General features: G+C 43.7%; 1 protein-coding gene across 4 annotated transcripts in view; it reads left to right on the top strand.

Annotated features, from left to right (window-relative positions):
* The first annotated feature begins 12,069 nt into the window (after positions 1-12,069).
* The window catches only part of GOLM1 (golgi membrane protein 1), a 98,175-nt gene continuing 89,242 nt past the window's right edge, over positions 12,070-21,002 (top strand). For 2 of the 4 annotated variants that reach the window (XM_077148629.1, XM_077148630.1), the window contains exon 1: positions 12,133-12,212. The gene's annotated coding sequence lies outside the window, so the exon portion shown is untranslated. Of the gene's footprint in view, positions 12,213-21,002 lie in introns of all 4 variants that reach the window. The other 2 variants (XM_077148634.1, XM_077148628.1) reach the window with 2 other exon arrangements.

Raw genomic sequence — 21,002 nt, forward strand, 5'->3', positions numbered from 1 at the left:
GCTTCTTGCACCTAATTTTTCTAAGTGATTTCTACAAATACTTTCATACATTCCTGTACTTTGCAATGTTTCCTGCCATGCGTAATGAATGACAGTGAGGATGGGGCAAGAGTGAAAGAAATCCAGGGAAACCGACCACTATCTCCAGCTTAACTTCCATGAGCAAACCTGAAATCTTGTCTCTTGAATCCCAGGCACCTCATTTAATGGGGGAGTTGGACCCAGACACCAATTTCATAATTTGAGCCTTCAGGGGAAAGACATAATTTTTCCTGTGTTGATATTTTCAAACAAAGTAGAAAAAACAAGTTGTTCTTATGTTGCAGGAGAAATAAGTCATATTAGCCGGGGATCTTGGAAATGCTCATTTCAGGGTCTGTTAGTAGAAGGTCTGAATGACTTCCTGCAGGCCTAGCCTGTTCAGATTTCTTATCTATGAAGTCACCAAAAGAGGCAGGACTGGTCCTGGAAATCCCAGGCAAGTAGTGAGTCCATCTTTGGTGGCCCTCCCTCCTTTCCCTTCCGTGCCGTATGTGCCTTCTTCAGTTCCCTTCCAGCCACTCTATCCATATGTGAACAGTGTTCTAATACAACAAAGGGGAAAATGGATTTAAAGAATTATCTAGATCTAAAGGGTCTGCTTCATTATCATTTTTATTCTCTAGAAAGTCTGCTTTAAAATATCCATATAGATATCAGGGAGTGGAGAGTGAACTAAGCAGACACAGGCTGTAAAACACTAATGATGGACTATCAGGCATCTGAACAGTCTGGCTTTTTCAGAAAGGCTTTCGGAGGTAGCATGAGGTACCCCAGCTCCCCCACCCCCACCCCCAACAGCCCGTCTGCACCCGCCCTAGCTCTCGGGGTTAAGCTGGCTCCACCTCTGTGTTTTTCCATCAGTTCAAACTCTGATGTCTCTTTTCTGTGTCTCCTTTCTCAGTTTCAAACTGCAGCCCTGATTTATCCTTTCTTTTATGAAGGTTGCTTTTCCTGGCCAGCTTGAAAAGCTTCCACGGCTCATTACCATGGCAATAGGAGCGCGCTGCTGAAATCAGCTCCATCAAAGGGCTGAGGAGAGCACAGCGTGACCTGACTCTCTCTCCTGCCGCCCACCCACCCCACGCCCCCAAGACCTCACCCATGCCAGGCCTGCCAAGGGAGCAACTGAGTTTCTTTCCTTTTCTCTATGCGAAGGGGGCTGTTTTAAAATTTGCCCCAACTCAGACGAAAATCTTGAAGGTATTCTGTCCAATCCCACGCAATACAGTTCAGGGGCCTCTTCATTCCACAAGACGCCCCTAAACCGCACCCTCCATCCCAGGGGGCTGACAGCCTGGGCTTTGGAAAGGGGGAGGGACGAGTTGTTTGAGCCACCACAGCGTGGTTGCGGAGGGAGGCGACCTCAGGAGACGCCCAGATGGAAGACTGAGTGGGGGCAGCACTGTGGCCTGGGCAGGTTAGTGCCCTCTCGGACGGAGGCCAGCTGGCCTACGAGGCCTCCAGCAGGTCACGAGGCCCCTGGAGGTAATATCAGTTATTATTATTAAGCTCTAACAAATGCATAAAAATAAAATAGGTAGGATTAAAAAGGAAACCAATCATATTGAAATAGTTAATATATTTAAAATAAATATATTTAAATAAAATTGTTAAAAAATAAATGTGTAATACAGTAATATATGTGGTTTTATATTAATGCATTAATTAATAAAATGAAAATATTGATGTGCACACATGTTCATTTGAGACATTTGCCACAAACATGATGTGCTATGAAAATATCTGGGTTTTCTACTGGTTACAGAGTCATGGGTACTGCTAATACTATGAGGTCTACTTCCTACATTCATAATTGAAGGAACAGGTACATTTCAGTTAAAGGTTATATCAAGGACTGTGAAGGGTCTGAGAGTTTAACCTAACTGAAATGTAACGAGTTAGCCTGCTACAGCTTCATGTATGCTGGTGGGACACAGGAAATTGTTGGGTCAGAGATAAAGGGCAGTTTATTACTTACAGCAAAAGCAAGACTATTAGCATTTGTGTCAGTTCTCTGAGTCGCATTTTCCAGGGCAATGCAAAGAAGACCAGCTGATACCTGCGCATGCAATGGATTGTATTATATTATTTATGTCAGCATGTAGTGGATTTGTTGATTTATAGTGAATTAATATTTTTGAAGTTCCTCAGTTTTAATTTCTAATACATCAATAGTTAAACCACATGATTAAAAGGTTTGGGGGGCCATTAATGATTTTTAAGAGTGTAAAGGGGTCCTGAGACCAAAACTTTGAGAACCTCTGACTTAGAAGATAAAATAATAAGGACAGAAGGGTAGGCAAGGGCCAGATAGAAATACTGGGAATAATATTAGGTAATAATAAAAACATTTAAAAAGAAGATGTTGGACTAGATAATATGTAGAGTCCCAACATTAGGATCATGTGACTGAGAGGATAAATCTCTCTGGAAGACTAAAGTCAAAGATGCTGTTTTAGTTTCCTAAACTACTCAAAGCAAACACTATGGTTTGGCTTAAACAAGGGGAATTTATTTGCCTACAGTTTGGAGGTCAGTAAAATGTCCAAGTTTTCTCTCTCATTGTCTGAATTTCATTCATTGTCTGAATATCATTCCCCAGGATTAAGGATTAAGACCCATCCGGATTGAAATAGGTCATATCTTAACTAAAGTTAAGGTCCTACTTACAATGAGGTTACACCCACAAGAACAAATTAGATTTAAGAACATGTTTTCCTGGGGTACATGCAGCTTTAAACCACCACAGATGTGTCTATTGGAAGAGAACAACAGCATATCGAGAAGAATAAGATCCTTTCAGCAGTTTGCTGAATCAAAAGCTTATTTCTCCCCTCTAATGAAATATCACATACGTCTTCTGTTAGACTCTTAGAAAAAAACAGAGGAACAAGGAAGACATTAGAAAAACTGAACATTTAGCAAAAAGAGACTGAAAAAAGCATTAACTGGCTAGTGTGAGGCCCTCTTTCCCATTCTCTATCATTTTCCCATTGAGACCCAAAAGATCTATTTTATAAAATATATAGGATCTATTTTATAAAAGAAAGCAGCAGCATTCTCTTTGTACATCCAGGTAACTGCTGATCATCCTCCAAAACTGTGAAAAGGGTCTTGGTGTCAAAGCCCATTCTCCACCAACCGGAGGAAATGCTGAGTTAAGACTTTGCATCTCCAGGATTCCAGTGTCAATGTAACATTATCAGTCAACAAACTGGTGGCATCTAGGCTCCCAAAAGCAAACACTGAGCCTGGGGGAAGGCTGGGGGGTTGGAGACATGAGGAAAGCCACCAGAAGAGAAGCACAAAAATGGTGTCAAAGTCGCCTCTTTTACAGTTTTGCTGAGGATGAAAATGGAAAACAGTTGTGTATATAATTTCATTTTGGATGCTTGCTTTTCCCTATTTCCAGTTATGGTCCGTTGGCACACTGAGGTAGAATTCGAAGTGGCATAACATGGCCTGTTCCCCCCTTTCTCTTGGCTCTCTGCTTCCCCGAGTTTTTATTCACATCATGCAGTTTCTTCTAGAAGGACCATGTGATAAACTGGTGCCACCAAAGGAGATGGTGGAAGGAGATTCTCTTGCAAAGCAAGAGCAGCTGCATCTCTTTCCTTCCCTACATCCTACCTGCCTGCACTCTCAACTCCTCCCCTTGGGCCCTAATTTACTGTGTCCTCGATGCTTCTGCTTCTGATTGATTTCCACTGCTGTCACCTCACTGCTCTCAGGAAGGTGCTGGAAAACTAATCAATGCTTAAGTACCAGTGCTATGCTGGCTGTTCTGGTTGTGTACTACTGCACAACAAACTGCTCCAAAATCAAGTGACTTAAGACAACAATCATTTTATTCTAACCCCCTTATGATCCTGGACCTCTGAATAAGCTCAGCTAGGCACTTCATGTTCAGGGTCTCTCTTGCAGTTGCAGTCAAGTGGAAAACTCACAGGTTCTGGGGATTAGGATGTGGACATACCTTTGGGGGGGGCCACCGTTCAGCCCACTATAGCCATTTAGAAGGAAAAGTGAAGGAGGAATAGTTCTCCAAAGAAAAGTAGTGATGCTGGCCCCTGAAGAAGGAAAAAAAATCAATGCTGGAAAGATGTTTATGACAAGGACTTTCTATTCTATTCAACTTATTTCATGTATTTAACTAACATATGGAGAGTATCAACAGTGTGCTGGGCATTGTACATGGTAGTGTATGATGCATTCTGAAATACTAATCCAACACCTATCATGCAAGTATTGACAAGAATACAAAGGTAACAAAAGAAGAGTCCCTTCCTTTGGGCTCTTTGCAGACTACGTTGTGGGACGGAATGTGATGAGTGCTTGAAGGGCTTTTCTGGCTGGGGCTTTTGAGCTGAGCTATGAGGGCGGGACAGGGAGAAAAAGGACATTCTAGAATAGCATAGCCAATCTCAGCTGTGGGAAAGAGGAGGCCAGCCGCCTGGTATGGTTTGAGGGAATTTGGTCAATTCACTTAGAACACTAAACTCAGATTCCATATAGACAAAAAAAACAAAAAACAAAAAACAAAAAAAACCCCAAACACTGAAAGTTATTGAAGAGGTTGGTAACATGACGAGCCTGGTATTTTACAAAGGTTAAAATGTTGTCTAGAAAGGTTTGGAGAGTCTGAGGTAGACCCATGAAACCCTTAGAAAGAGTGTTGCATGTCTGTCTTATCTCCTCAGTTACACTGATTCCCTAGTCCAAACTGGACCCCTGGCTGGACTTCCTGCTTTTCTGTGTCTAGGCTGTCATCATGCTGGAATGCCCTATCTCTGTACGTCTGGCTTCATAAAAATATTCACCTGCCTCTGGCTTCTGTGGCCCATGGTTTCCCCAGCCCCTGGCTTATGGAGCCTGTGGGGGCCAGCAGCACCCGCAGCCAGCAGCTTTCTCTGGCACCCTCCCTTGGGCAGTTTTGTAACAGTGACACTTACCTGCGAGACCTCCACCAGCTTCTTCTAATGGATTTCTAGGGAGTTCCAGAGGAGAAATCTCTAGCAGGTTCTACCAGTACAGCAACACAGCCGCTTCTCTGGCATTCAGGAAAGTCAAAGCTGTGCCGTCTCTGACAAGTCTCCGTTTCCTTGCTGGGAGTGGGGTGTAGGTTGGAGTGGGGGGTTCTTCCTTGGGTGCTCTGTCGCAGCCATAGGTGTAGTGCCACTCTATACCTGCTATTTCTATATTCTTTAGAGTTCCCTTTACCTCTTACTGGTCAAACTGTCACTACTCCAGTCCTGTATGGTTAATGATTCTTTATATTAAACTTTCCCTGTTCAAATTAACTTGTGTTTTCTCTGTTCTGATTTGACCCAGACTGATACACTCTCCTAGACCTTTGCATTGTGCAGTATAGTAACCACTGGCCACGTATGACTAGTGAGCACTTGAAATGCAGCTGGTGCCACTGAGGAACTGAGCTTTAAAAGTATTTAAATTTAATTATTTAAATTTAAATTAAAAACCTGAAGCAGTGCAAAATATTTTTCCAATAGACATTTTATTGCATGTGAAATATCTCATTCATATTATAGCATGTTAATTATGTGCTACAGTGATAATATTTTGGCTATATTAGATTAAATAAATTATTTTATTAAAATACCTTTTAATTGCTTCTTTTTAACTTTCTGAATATGCATTTACTGTGATTTTCCTAAACAGACCTGACTTCTATCTCCTTTGAACTTTGAATTTCCCTTAGGAAATTTGTGGGGGATATTTTCTAGGTTTTTGCCTGCCAGCATCCAATCTCTTCTTTTCATAGCTGTGCTGGTTTGAAATGATGTATGTATCCCAGAAAAGCCATGTTTTAATCCTAATTCCATTTTGTAAAGGCAACTGTTTCTTCTGATCCCTATTCAGTATTGTATGTTTGGAACTGTAATGAGATCATCTCCTTGGAGATGTAATTCAATCAAGAGTAGTTGTTAAACTGGATTAGGTAGAGGTGTGTCTCCACCCATTTGGGTGGGTCTTGATTAGTTTCTGGAGTCCTATGAAAGAGGAAACATTTTGGAGAATGAGAGATTCTGAGAGAGAGAACAAGCAACCATGAGAAGCAGAGCCCATAGCCAGGGACCTTTGGAGATTTAGAAGAAAAATGCCTCCCGGCGAGCTTCATGAAACAGGAAGCCAGGAGAAAAAGCTAGCAGATGACTCCATGTTCACCATATGCCCTCCCAGATGAGAGAGGAACCCTGACCGTGTTCACCATGTGCCTTTCCAGATGAGAGAGAAACCCTGAACTTCATTGGCCTTCTTGAATCAAAGTGTATTTCCCTGGATGCCTTTGATTGGACATTTCTATAGACTTGTTTTAATTGGGGCATTTTCTCACAGCCTTAGAACTGTACACTAGCAACCCATTAAATTCCCCTTTTTAAAAGCCATTCCGTTTTCAGTATATTGCATTCTGGCAGCTAGCAAACTAGAACAATTGGTGTCCCAATCTCCCCACTGGGAAATGTTCCACTTGAGAAGCCTTGCAGAGAATTAGCAACAATTTCCCACCACAGAAACCTTTGCTAGCCTGGTGTATGGGCATACAGCCCAGACTCCTTCAATCAGAAGCTGCCTCCTGAAACTTTGTATCTCAAGCAAGGGTGGCAAGAAGATGGGATCAGCGGGAGGTCTCATTCCTTAAAGCCACAGCAGAGAGTGGTGCATATACTATACTCACTCTTCTTGCTGTGTCACTTTTGCAGTCAATGCTGCTGCTTAACTCTTTTTGCAGCATCTAGGTTTTCCAAACCTAGCTCACCATGGATCCTCTGAGACTCTGACACCTGTCCAGTAAATTCCCTTTCTTCTTAAGATTGGTAGAGGCTGTTCCTGTTGTTCGCAATCATGAACCCTGATTGATACTGCACCAAGTGTTGCTCTGTTATGCATTACACTTAGTTCCAGAAAGTTATAGTCTATGGGGAAATGCCCAGAATTTGAAGGATAACCAGAAAGGGAACCAAGGGAGTCCTCATGGAGATGAATGCGCATCAATACATTTCAATCCCTGGGTCATCACGTTGTTCATTCCAGGCACAGAGTATAATGGCCCTAGGATGGGTGAGGTTAGGAAACTGTGGCAGGCAGAATAAGTCCCCTGCAAAACGTCCATGCCCTCATCCCAGGATTCTGTGAAGATGTTACCTTACATGCAAAAGGAACTATGCATGCATGATTAAATTAGGACCTTCTGGTGAAGAGGTTTTCCCGGATTATTTGGGAGGGGATCTGATATAATCTCAACAGTCCTTAAAAGAGGAGAATCTTTCCCACCTGGCCCAGAAGATGTGAGTATAGAGGCAGTCCTGGAAAGATGCTACATTGCTGACTTTGAAGATGGAAGGAGGGAGCCATGAGCCAAGGACTGTGGGCAGCCTCTAGAAGCTGGAAAACTCAAAGAAATGGATTCTCATTCAGAGCCTTCAGAAGGGAATGCAGCCCTGTCCACACAGCCCTGTTCATTTTAGCCCAGTGAGAGTCTTATAAAAATTCTGACCCATACGACTGTAAGATAACAAATTTGTGTTGTTTTAAGCCACCAAGTCCTGCCAAGGCTGTGTCCCTTGGAGAGGAGTTGGGAGGTTCCTTGTGTGAAAATCAAGTGCCAGTGGCAAATGGGGGAAAGGATGCTGAACAGGCAAAACACGGATGCCCACTGTTACCATACCCCCTCAGCCCCTTGCACCAACAGGTATGTCATGGTTGGGCTCTTGTGTCAACTTGGCCAGGTGATGGTGCCCAGTTATCTGGTCAAGCAAGCACTGGCCTAACCGTTACTGCAAGGACGCGTGAACTTAAATCATCAGTCAGTTACCTGATTGCATCTATGGCTGATTTACATCTGCAGTCAACTAAGGGGAGTGTCTTCTGGAATGAGAGACATTTAATCCAGTCAGTTCAGGCTTTTAAGGGAGAGGTGACAACTTTAGCAGTTCGAAGAGAGAACTTCTGTCTCTACTTGGAGTGCCAGCTTGCAGCCTGACCAATGGAATTTGGACTCATGCATCCCCACAGTTGCATGAGACACTTTTATAAAATCCTGTACTATTTACAGCTATCTCCTGTTGGTGCTGTTTCCCTAGAGAACCCTGAGTAATACAAGTCTTTAATCAAAATCTGCCCAATTAAACCTTTAGGGCCAGCAACCGATTAGGATAAATATTCTAGGTGAGAATCCTTGAAGAAGTAGAAGAGAAGAGAGCTTTATAAGGAATGCAAATCCAATGTGCAATATATACATTAATGCACCTTAAAAGTCCCAACTTTTGTCATAAAGTATCTCATGAAATTTGAAAAGGACTGACTCTCAGTAGAATTGCAACTAATTCAGCCAGCTGCCCTAACAGCTAGGCATACAAACTTGTTCCATGGTGTTTAAGTTCACTGGCTTAGTCATTGAATAATTAGTTGCTGATAAACGATAGACATTGATGGTGACCTACTTAGAGGCAAATAAAATGAGATGGAAGTTATGGTCCACCAGTCTAAAAGAGTGCAAAATATAACAAGGTCAGCTAAAAGGGACAGTAAAGGGAATTTATTGTATCTACCCCCAAATCCTGTTTGTGGCCACTTAAGGTCACTAGAAGAGCAGCGTGAAGCGATTCAGGTCATCTGCAGATCCAGGCTGACATCCAACGCAGTCTCAGCTTCTGAATGTTTGGTCTCACTCTGCAGCAGTTTAACTGTGGGTAACAAAAATATCATTTTGGAATATGGAACATTACTCTACAGGGGCCATGCATTGTCTGCTCATAATTCAGTGAGGAGGTTTTGGCAACTAAAGCTACAGTTCCTACAGTTAAGATGAGCCATGTTCGGGTGGCAGTAAGATATCTTGGTCACCTGCTTCAACACAAGTCTTTGTTCTGGTTGAAAGCAGTTTCGGCTGTGAATATTCCCTTAGGAGTTGGTACAATTACTTGTTTATTTGTTGTTGGGATTTGGGAGTGGGGTGGAGGAAGGGATTCCTTTCCAAGACACCAGAAACCAGAGCTAGGTATGCACAAAAAGAGATGACTCTAGAATTGTTCTCAATCCTGGCTACATGTTAGAATTACCTGGGAAACTTGAAACAAAAAATCTCAAAATCAGAGCTCAGAACTCTGGAGATGCGACCCTGCACTTGAATGCTGTAAAATCTCCCCCAGATAATTCTAAATATGGCTGGTGCTGACAATGTTAATTAAGAACCATTGTTTTGGGCAGCCATGGTGGCTCAGCAGGCAGGGTTCTTTCTTGCCTGCCATGCTGGAGACCTGGATTCGATTCCCGGTTCCTGCCCGTGCAAAAACAAACAAACAAATATTGCTTTAGGTGGTTTCTTAGACTCAACACACAGGGCACAAGCAATTAAGTTTAAATATATTAATGGAACCCCCTCAAAGTTGAATACTTTTGTGCAAAAAAGAACGTTGTCAAAAATATGAAAAGGCAGCCTCCTCAATGCGAGAAAATATTTGGAAACCACATATCAGATAAGGGTTGAATGTCCAGAATACATAAAGAAATCCTACAACTCAACAATAAAAAGACAAACAGCCCAATTAAAAAGTGGGAAATGCAAATCAAAACGACAATGAGATACCATTTCGTGCCTACTAGAATGGCTGCTATTAAACAAACAGGAAACTACAGGGGTTAGAGAGGATGTGGAAAAATAGGAGCACTTATTTACTGCTGGTGGGAATGTAAAATGGTGCAGCTGTTGCGGAGAACAGTTTGGTGGTTCCTCAGGCAGCTAAGTATAGAGCTGCCCCACGATCCTGCAATCCTGCTACTAGGTATATATGTGGCCCAGACATTTGCACACCGATGTTCATAGTGGCATTATTCACAATTACCAAAAGATGGAGGCAACCCAAGTGTCCATCAACAAACGAATGGATAAACAAAATGTGGCATATACATACAATGGGCTATTGTTCAGCACTGTATGACAACATGGGTGAATCTTGAAGACATTATGTGGAGTGAAACAAGACACAAAACGACTGATATAGGATGATCTCACTAATATCAACTAATTATAATAAGTAAACTCATAAAATTAAAATCTAGAATATAGGTTGTCAGGAGATATAATGAGGGTAGAGAATAGGGGAATGGGTGCTTAATTTGTGCAGAATTTTAAATTAGGTTGAATATAAATGTTTGCAAATGGACAGAGGTGATGGTACCACATTACGGTGAGTGTCATTAACAGCACTGAATTACGCGTGTGATTGTGGTTGAAAGGAGAAGTTTAGGGTCGTGTATGTCACTAAAAGGAAAGCTAGTGGATGAAACGTGGGACTGTATAACATTGTGAGTCCTGTTACGGATGATGACTGTGGTTAATAGTGAAAATATAAGAATGTGTTTCCAAATGTACCATTTGTTCTAGTTTTACACTATTTACACTTTTACAAGGTGTTAATAATAGGGTGGTGTATGGAAAAAAATGCACCTAGTGCAAACTACGGAGTATAGTTAACAGTAATATTTTACTATTTTTTCATCAACTGTAACAAATGCTAAGTGCCAATAATGGGGAGGGGGTGGATAAGGAGAGTGGGGTTTTTTTTCTTGGAGTAATGAACATGTTCTAAACTTGAGTGTGGCGAAGAATACACAACTCTGATTATACTGTGCGCCACTGACTATATACTTTGGATGGACTATATAATGTGTGAATATATCTCAATAACACTGCTAAAAATAAGAACCATTCCTTTAGAATTTTCTACTATGGTTGTCCTGTACGTCACTACTTCAGGGGCATCCTCTCGGAGGAGGGATGGCCAAACAGTTCTTCTCAAACTTGAGTATGTCTAAGGGGCACCTGGAGCCCTGTTAAAAATTCGGAGTCCCTGCTTCACCAAACAGTCTACAGGTGATACTTGCAGTGGAGCCTAGGAATCTTAAGCCAATGATACAGCCTGAAATACCAAGGCTTGAGAGATAACCATGGCGGTGGTTATGGCAAACTGGGAATGCCTGGGAGGAGAAAATAGGTAACTTACTGAGTACAGACCCCGTCAGGTCTCAGAAAATAAACGTGACATACAAAATGGATTCTGTGGTTGGGGTGGGGGGGTGATTTTCAGTCTCTGTCCCTCAGTAGCTTCTCTGACAGGACCTGATGTACTGGCACAGACAGATGAGCGCCAACGTGTTGACAGCCCACCCGACAGAGGCCAAACCAGAGAATGATGAACGTGAAGTGCTGCTCTGCACCAGCCTGATACCCCCGGGTGATGCCTGTAGCCGCACATCACCCCCCACCCCTCTTGGCCCATTTTTTCCCTTTGAAACCACAAGCTGTCAGAGAGTTGGAGCCATTTTTCCTTTCCTTTTGCTAGCAGGATTCCTTGGCTCCCACCTGCCTGTTCTTTCTTTGCTCTCAATCTGTTTCTCTCTCTCAATAAACTATTAAGCTTTAACTCACTGTCTCCTGGAATCCTTTAACCACCGGCGCCTAACAGACCCCTAAATACCTATTTCTTGTTGGGCAGTTTTCTACCTGTCTTCCCCTCTACATTGGGCAGTTTTGGCTGGGACTCCAAGAAGGGGATCTGTGAGTCTGGCAAGGTGTGCGGCACTGGGCGTGGTTGTCTCTACCTTCGGGAACCTTCTCTCGGGGCCCGGAGGAAAGTGCTGAGGGAGGGGAGGGTCTCCAGCTCTTTTCTAAGCAGCCGCTTCTCATTACGCGCCGCTCACTCGCAAGGCTCCTTAACGGATCTATCTTTGCCCTCCCGCAGCCAACTCCGGCATCCCCAGGGGGCGCTGGGGTGGCCCTGCAGGCAGCGGGGCCGAGAAGGGTGGGGGGAAGGCGCAGTCTCGGCTTCCTGGTCCACGCCAAGGAGCGACCGCGGTTCGGGGAGCGCGCACCGTAGGGCCGGACTCCCGGGCGCGGCCTCGGCGGCCCGGGCCTCGCCTCCTCGCGCTCGTGGCACCGCCTCCTTTCCCCGGCGCCGCCGGCGCTGCCCGGGTGGGGGGCGGGGACTCGCCGCTGCGGAGGCCGGAGACGCGGCGGCGGCGGCGGCGCTGGACGCGGCTCCCACCGAAGTGGAGCGCCAGGCCGGCGGCGGCGGCAGGAACGAGCGGCCCCAGGCAGCCTCGGAGCAGGGCACCGGAGCGCCGAGCGGCCGCGGGAGCCGCTCAAGGAGGTGAGTCGGGTGGCGGCGCGTCCCCGGAGCGCCCTCTCGCCCCGCGTCCGCGCGGACCACGCCGGCTTCCCCTCCTCCTCCCTCCTCAGCCCGCGACCAGAGACCCCGCGCCATTTCCCAGGACACCTCCCCGGCGTCCCGCCGCGTCGTAGCCTTCCGTTGAATTCGGCGCGGGGTCCCTGCCTGGGTGAAGCCGGGAGTCACCCGGCACCTCCCCGCTTCGGAACCCACGCCCCGGGTCGTGGGGCGGAGAGGAAGCCCACGGCCGCCGGACTCCCTCTGTTCGCGGTGTCGGAGGCCGGGGCGCGTGGACCCGGGCCTTTTCCGAGGCGCGGCGCAAGGATCCCTTCCTCTGCAGAGGCGAGTGAGTCTTGGGCCCTTCGGTGGCATTTCTTTTTGTGCTTAGGTTCTGTCACGCGCGTCTGCATCTAAAGTCAAAAGCGTGCGTCCCCGAAGTCTCACTAGTTCCAGTTCCGCGGGTGTGATTTGCTCTTGCCGAGTAGTGAGTCGCTCACCTCCTCTTCCTGCTCCTTTCCCTCGCATCCGGACTCGGTCCACCTCGGTGCCCACGTTGGCAGCGGTTGCGCCCAAGGGTGATGGGCAGGTTTGCGCTGCGTTCTCCCTTGGCGCCACTGGCTGGGAGATGCCGGCGCCGCTGCACATCTGGAGCTGGCTCTTGGGGTTGCTGGCAGGATCTCTCTTACACCTGTATTTTACCCCCTTTACAGTGTGTGAGAGCCGCAAAACTTTTGCTGTTCTGTTTTTAACAAAAAAGGTCTCCTGGTCTATATACTTTTAGTTTATAGATATTTATTTCACATACTGCTTAATGATTTTAATGATTTTGTTTGAGGAAAGAACATTGTAAACATACTTATTTTGAGGAATGTTAGCGGAGTTTAGGACTCATCGTTATCTTTGTAATGCTGTAATGATACTAGTCATTTTCAGATGTCCTATCTCCAAATTTGCAAAACCAGACTTCCTTGACTTTACGGTTCTGAGAATTCCTTTGTTTGGTTTGGGGTCTCCAGGCCCTACCGTCCTATTTTATGCAAACGTTGAGTAACATTTCTAGGGGCGATGTAATTAACAGCTCTGGAAGGACTGTGTTTGGCTCAAGGCCATCTAATTGGCACACGTTTAGGCAGTGTTTCTGAATTATTTGGAGCTTGGAACCTGGAGAGCAAAAGAATCTCTTGGCTGTCCTTCTGGGTGTCTAAAGGCATCCCAGGTCCTCCTACTTGTGTTATAAAAATATTAAGCTAAGCTCATGTTATTGAGCAGAATAATTCTATTTTATTTGCGAGTAGAAACCAGTAACTTATTAAAACTTACTTTTAGGCCAGGCACTCAATTCTTAAATGTGTTCGTCAAAAAATAATAAATTGAATTCTTAGAGAGGATGTTTAAAGAAAAGAGGTTAACTTTTCAGGATGTCTTGATTGTGGAGAGGTTCTCAAGTTTTTGTCATCAGTTCTGTGAAAAAATAAAAGACCGGCGGTGAGAGGAAAGAAGTATGGAGTAGGGAAGCCTGTTTCTATAGAAAATGCATTTGAAAAATGTGTTCACATATTAAATAGATTCTAACTTTTTTTCCCCATACAAATGGTAATTAACTCTTTGTAACCTTTTTCATGCAGCAATTTATATTTTGATTATTTACTGCTACATTAAACCATCTCAAAGCTTAAAATCACCATTTTGTTATGTCACAATTCTGTGGGTTGTTTGGGCTCTGCAGGGTGGTTCTTTTCTGTCTGATGTGGGCTTGCCTGCAGAAATTTGGGATCTGAGTTGGGTTAGGTTAGAACCTCCAGGTAGCTCATTGGCTATTACCTGCCAGTCTTTAAGAATTCCTAGGGACTCTATTTTAATACACTCATGATTGATTGACTTAGGACTGTTGAGGCTGTGTTTCTCCTCTTTTCAGTGCTAGCAGAGGTCAGGAGACTCCAGCCCACCAGTCTCGCTCTCTGCCATTTATATATGGGCGGCAGATGGATTATACCTTACCTTTCCCCGTTTTCTCTGTATCAGTTAGGGAGGTCCTGTATAAGTTATGCTGTTCTATGCTCAGTCATCATTCAGTTTTGGTTAAAGAACATATACCTTTTTCCATGCCCTTACAGTGACTCTGATGGAGATGCTGAAAGGGAAAGATTCAAACCCTAGACTAAGGAAACACTTTAAGCTAAACCATTCTAGATTATTCTTTATTTTTTCTCATGAAACCTTGTTTCTGTAGGGCAGGTAATAGTAGATAGGTGGAAGAAAAATATTTCATGGTGCTGATGCAGATGGAAGGTGGGAGGCAACAGTAGAATAAAAAAAACCAGGAGAACCCCCCTCCCCCACATGAACCCTTTAAATTGTAGGGAAATAGGAATCTTTCTCTAAAGATAAACAATACACCTCTCTGATGTCCCTTTCTGCTTCTTAAAATTATGAATGCAGCCAGAAGAAGATTCAGTCGACTGACTTGTTCAGGGTCATTAGAGCAGTGGTTCTCAAAATCTGATGTACATCAAATTCATCTGGATGGTGAACTTAAATGAGCTGGCTGGGCCCACCTCCAGGATTATTGATTTGGTAGGGCTTAATTTACGTTTCTGAAAATTCCCAGGTGTTGTGCTGATGCTGGTCCAGGAACTACATTTTGAAAACCTTTGAACTGGAATGGGGTGGGGGTGGGGGGTGGGGCTCAGCGAAACTTTTCTGTAAGCGGCCAGATAGTAAATATTAGGCTTTCCAGCCCTGTCAGAACTACTCAGCTCTGTTACGTTAGCCTGAAAACAGATATACACAATACATAGGCTAATGGGCATGGTTGTGGTCAAGTAAAACTTTATCTGTGACACTGAAATTTAATTTCATGCGATTTTCACATCATGGAATATTATTTTAATTTTTTCCACCCATTAAAAAATGTAAAAACCGTTTAGCTCACAGGTCATGTACACAAACAGGATGGGGTCAGGATTTGTCCTTGGGCAGCAGTTTGCTGATTTCTGAACTAGAAGTGAAAATTTGGAGCTCCTACCAAGTTGGAGTCTTGGTGTCCAGGTGACAGGTAGGTGGCCTTTCTTCAGAAGGTTATAAGTTCTGGATAAAACAAGATGGAATTTGGTTCTGTCCTTCATTTTCACTCATCCACATTTTTGTGTTTGGTTTCACCACAAACGCTAATTATGTACAATAATTTTTTCAGGTTTTATCTTTACAAATGATCAGCTTCCAGAAGTGGGAAAAACATGGTGTTTATGATTGGGGGCTCAGGAGGTGCAAGGAAGGGATTCTGTTTAATTCCTAGAAGGTTCTTAAGGCAATTTAAGTAGAACATAGTTAGGCTTGATTGTTTAACCCTAAACTTAGAGCAGGAGTTGACAAACTTTTTGTAAAGGGCAAGATAGTAAATATTTTAACTCATTAAGTCCTCATAATAGCCATCTGTGCCAGTTTGAAACTGTTGTGTATCCCAGAAAAGCCATGTTTTTTAATCCGAATTCAATGTTCCTGTGTGGAATCTTTTTTACTTTTTTTTTTCCATTTTTATGCAGTATGGCGGGAGTCACATTTCATTCTTTTTCCATGTGAGTATCCCCTTATTGCAGCGCCATTTGTTGAATTTTTGTTTGGTTTCTTTTTTTGTTAGTTTGCTTTCCTTGTTTGTTTGGGAAGTGCGTGGACTGGGAATCAAACCAGGGTCTCCGGGTTGGCAGGCGAGAATTCTATCACTGAACTATGTTCGCATTCCCCTCGGTGGAATCTTTTTGATCAAGTTGTTTCCATGGCGATGTGTCTCTACCCATTCAAGGTGGAATTGCTTACTGGAGTCCTTCAAGAATGAACCATTTTGGCTTGAGAGCTAACACAGAGAGAGAAGTTTGAGGATGCAGAAAGAAAATACCCCCGGGAATCTGTTTGAAACCAGAAGCCAGAGGACCAGCAGACACCAGCCATGTGCTTTCCCAGATTAGCCTTTCTTGAGTCAGAGTATATTTCTTTGGATGCCTTAGTTAGGATATTTTTATGGCCTTAGAACCGTGAACTTGTAATTCAATTTTAAAAGCCAGCCCATTTCTAGTGTATTGCATTCCGGCAGCTTTAACAAACCAAAATACCTTCTGAAAAAGTCTGTCGCACTATTCAGCTTTGACTTGTAACCCAAAAGCAGTCCTAGAGTAAAACTTTATGTACATAAATCAAGCAGAATAATGTCCTTAGGCTGTAGTTGCTGATCCCTGGTTTAGAAACATTCTTGGGTCAGGAGAGTATGTTTCTGATTGCATTGCTTCCAGCATCTGATGTCAAAAAATATTGGTGTCTCAATCCTTAACAGACTCTGAAACTGGACTAGGGTGTTTCTAGGTCTGTTTGCTCATTGCAGGAACTTCTGAACTTCCTTATGGGCGGCTCCAGTTTTCAGATGGGACAGTTTCCTCTGAGAAGGTGTAAAGGTATGGCTTGAGCCTGTTTGGAGAAGCTGTATTGCAGTGGTAACGCTGATCAAACATTCTAATTTGATTTGATTGCTTATATATATTTACCTATAGGATTAAACCCCTATATAAAAAAAAATCAGAAAATAATCGAAGTATTTAACCAAGAAATTCAAGAAGTGCATGTGTTTGACAGCCTGTTTTCATATCCATTTCCTTTCCTTTTTTTTTTAAAGCACTTAGAGGTCTCTGTTCTCTTATAAAATTTTAGGTCTTATAACCAAACAATAATTTCAACTTTTAAAAAATGGCAACCTAGCTGTCCTGTTATATAAAATTTATTGAATTTTCTTTTATATTAAACATTTTATTTATCAATAGGCTGGATATTTTTTAATTATCTAAGCTAGTAGGTGAGAACCTGCAGTGTTTTTTTTTGCACTACTTTTTCGTAATTATCAAGAGACTTTTAGTGTAGAAACTCACCACATCAAACTGGGAAAGCCTTGGGTGTCACAGAGTTTAGTGTAAGCTGATTGAAGTTCGTCATGTCTGGTATGCCAGAGGCCCATGATCAAAAAAAGAGACAAAACACAATCTCAAGTGTAAAAACAAATGCATCTTAAATTACCGTATCTGTTTTATATCATGTGTTCTAGTTTGCTAGCTGCCGAAATGCGATATACCAGAAATGGAATAGCTTTTAAAAGGGGAAATTTACTAAGTTGCAAATTTACGTATTCTAAGGCTGTGAAAATGTCCAAATTAAAGCAAGGCTGCAGAAATGTCCAAGCTAAGGCATCCAGGGAAAGATACTGTTGTTCAAGAAGGCTGATGACATTCAGGCTTTCTCTTTAACTGGAAAGACACATGACAGTGTCTGCTAGCTCTCTCTCCAGGCTTCTTGTTTCATAAAGCTTCCCTGGGGGGTTTTCCTTCTTCATCTCCAAAGGTCTCTGGCTGTGTGGGCTCTCCTGGCTCTTAAGCTTTTTCCAAAGTGGTTCTGTCTTAAAGGGCTCCACTAGCAATCCCGCCTTGACTGGGTGGAGACACATCTCCATGGAAACCATCTAATCAGAAGTTACCACCTTCAACTGGGTGGGACACATCTCATTTTATAATCAAAAAGCTCCCACCCAGCAATATTGAATGAGGATTAAAGGACATGGCTTTTCTGGGGTACACCACAAATTCAAATGAGCACATTCTAACCTTTGGACCCCAAAAAGACATGTTCTTTCCAAATGCAAAATACATTCAGTCCATAAGAGTATCAGAAAGCCTTAAACCATTTCGGTAACAATGCAAATGCAATACAAAGTCAAAAACCGTACAGAATCTTATCAGTCAGCTATAGGCATGGTCTGTCCTCAGGCACAGTTCTCCTCTGGTCTGGACCTGTAAAACTCAGAACAAGTTATTTGCTGTTGACATACAAAGGAGTAAGGAAGTCATAAGATACATATACCCATTTCCATAGGGAGGAATTGGAAGGAACACGAGTCACCAGACTGGGGCCATTTCGAAAACCTGCAGGGCAAGCTCCATTAGATTTCAAAGTCTGAGAATCATTTATCCTCGGGGCTTTAGAAAGCGGCAGTTCCACCTTTTCCAAGGGCCTGTGCAGCTGCCCACCTCTCTCTGAATGCAACCTTGTGGGACATTGGGGAGACCACCTTTTTCTTCTCTCCACCCTCTCCAAGCATTGGGGCTGCATCCGGGTTCTCTGCCATCTCTGTGGTACACGCTCAGTCCATCCATGTGGTGGCAGCCAGGCAGTCCCCAATCTCTAAGGAATGTGCTGCGCCCTCTCCAAGGGCCTGAGGCAGCATGACTCTTGCAATGCAATGAGGTGGAAGGCCCATCCTCTGCCTTTGGGACAAACTCACCCTCTCCAAGTACTTGGTAGATCCATTCTCCTGGCCCAAGGTTTCTTGATTTCAGACTGTAGTCTCCATGGTTCTGCATCTGAAGACATTTTACCTTCACATTGCCCCTTTTCTGAGACTTTTACTCCAGACTGGCAGCGATTCCATTTATACAGGTCCCACAGTACACTTGTTGGCTTTCTATGTAGTAAGCAAGGATCATGCCCATCAAATAGAAGGAGTTTCCAAAAATCCTCCTGGACAACTCCATCTCCAATCCTGGCTTTCTCTGAAATGGCTGACTGGTTCCACATCTGGTTAAATGCTCATGTGGGGCACTACTCTCTGGGGTCTCCCTTCCTGAAAGCCCAGAATTTTCCAGAACATCAATTTTTGGTTTCTTTGTGCCACAGAGTTCAGTTCTTAGTTTATCTCTTTCCTGTTGATTTCACTATAAGCTGCAAGAAGAAACCAGGCTGTATTTTCCACATTTAATTTAGAAATCTCTTCTGCTAAATATCTAAGTTCATGTTTTTTAAAATCTCTCTTTCAGCCAAAGCCACTAGTCAATGTTGCCAGGTTTTCTGCCATTTTAAAACAAGGATCGCCTTCCTTCCAGGTTACAATAACACATGCCTCATTTCTGTCTAGAGCTTTGTCATAGTTGTCTTTAGAGACCAGACTTCTACCAACAGTCTCTTCAAAGCATTCTAGGCCTTCTCTATCAAGCCTCTCATAACTCTTCCAGAATTTTCCACTTATCTATTTAAAAAGCCATTCCAACATGTTTGGTATTTGCAAACCACAGCACTACCCCACTTGTCCTGTACCAAAGTCTGTTCTAATTTGCTAGCTGCTGGAATGCTACATATCAAAAATGGAAGGGCTTTTAAAAAGATAAATTTATTAAGTTGCATCTTTACATGTTCTAAAGCCATGAGAATGTCCAAATTAAAACAAGTCTGTAGAAATGGCCAATCTAAGGCATTCAGGGAAAGATACCTTGGTTCAAGAAGGCTGAACAGTTCAGAGTTTCTCTCTCACGTGGAAAGGCATGTGGCAAGCATGCTGATGTCTGCTGGCTTTCTCTCCAGGCTTCTTTTTTCATGAAGCTCCCCCAGGACATTTTCCTTCTTCATCTCCGAAGGTTTCTGACTGTGTGGGCTCTTGTGGCTCTTAAGCTTTTTACAAAATGGTTCCCCCTTAAAGGGTTCCTGTAAGCATCTTCATGGAAACCATCCCATCAAAAACTGCCACCCCCAATTGGGTGGGTCACATCTCCATGGATAATCAAGAAGCTCCCACCCAACAATATTGAATGAGGATTAAAGGACATGGCTTCTCCGGGGTACACCACAGATTTAAACCAGCACACCATGTATCTCCTAACCACTTCCATCCCAACGCCAATTCAAACTAATTCTGAGGTAGGGAAAAGGAGTTTTACAGATATTTGGCAACTGTAAATGCTGGGGCTGGCAGTCTTCATCAGTGTCACTTCTCAGCTGTATTTACTCTGCAGCAGTGGGTAACCAGTCCCTGGGACCCAGGCCCAAAGGCTCAGTTTTAGTTTGCTAAAGCTTCCGAACCAGGGATGGTTCAGCCTTTAATAAGAAAATTTGTTTAGCTACAGATTAACCGTTCCTGGGAGGAGAGACAGCTAGTTTTCATATGAGTTTCTCTATCACAGGTGTATTAGTCTGTTAAGCTGCCAGAATGCAATATACCAGAAATGGAATGGCTTTTAAAAAGGGAATTTTATGAGTTATGAGTTTATATTTCTAAGGCCATAAATTTGTCCTAAGGCATCCAGAAAAAGATACTTTGACTCAAGGAGGAGTGGTCTGGGAAGGCAAGTGGCCGGCATCTGCTGATTCTTGTTCCTGGTTCCATTGCTTCCAGCTTCTGATGCCAGTGGTTTCCTCTCTAAGCATCTGTGGGCCCTCACTTAGCTGCTTCGGGACGAAACTCTGGGTTTCATCTCTGTTTAGCAGCTGCTGGGGCCAGAAATTTCTTCTCTTCAGGTTCTGTTTCTGTCTCTATCTCCAAAAGTCTACATCGACTCTGTTGGCTCAGTCAGTTCTGAAGCAGCCTTCCCTTCCAGTGTCTGCATCAGCTAGCATCTGTGTTGTTTCTGAGGTTTCTTCAAGATGTTTCCCCTTTTAAAGGACTCTAGGAAACTAATCAAGACCCACCCTGAATGGGTGGAGTCACATCTCCATCTAATCAAAAGGCCATGCCCACAATTGGGCATATCACATCTTTGTGGAGATAATGTAATAAAAGTTCCCACCCTCTAGTATGGGATCAGTATTGAAACATCACTTTTCTGGGACACCCAACAGCTTCAAACTAGCTTGCTCCCTGAGGTGGTACCTTCTTACCTGAGCAGTTCTGGGCTCTCCTGATGTGGCTTTCTGGGCAGCCACACGCCTTCCTGGTCAGCCAAGTGCCAGGTCACAGTGAGGGGCTGCCGTGGC

Source organism: Tamandua tetradactyla, chromosome 2, assembly GCF_023851605.1.
Source record: "Tamandua tetradactyla isolate mTamTet1 chromosome 2, mTamTet1.pri, whole genome shotgun sequence".
NCBI lineage: Eukaryota > Metazoa > Chordata > Mammalia > Pilosa > Myrmecophagidae > Tamandua > Tamandua tetradactyla.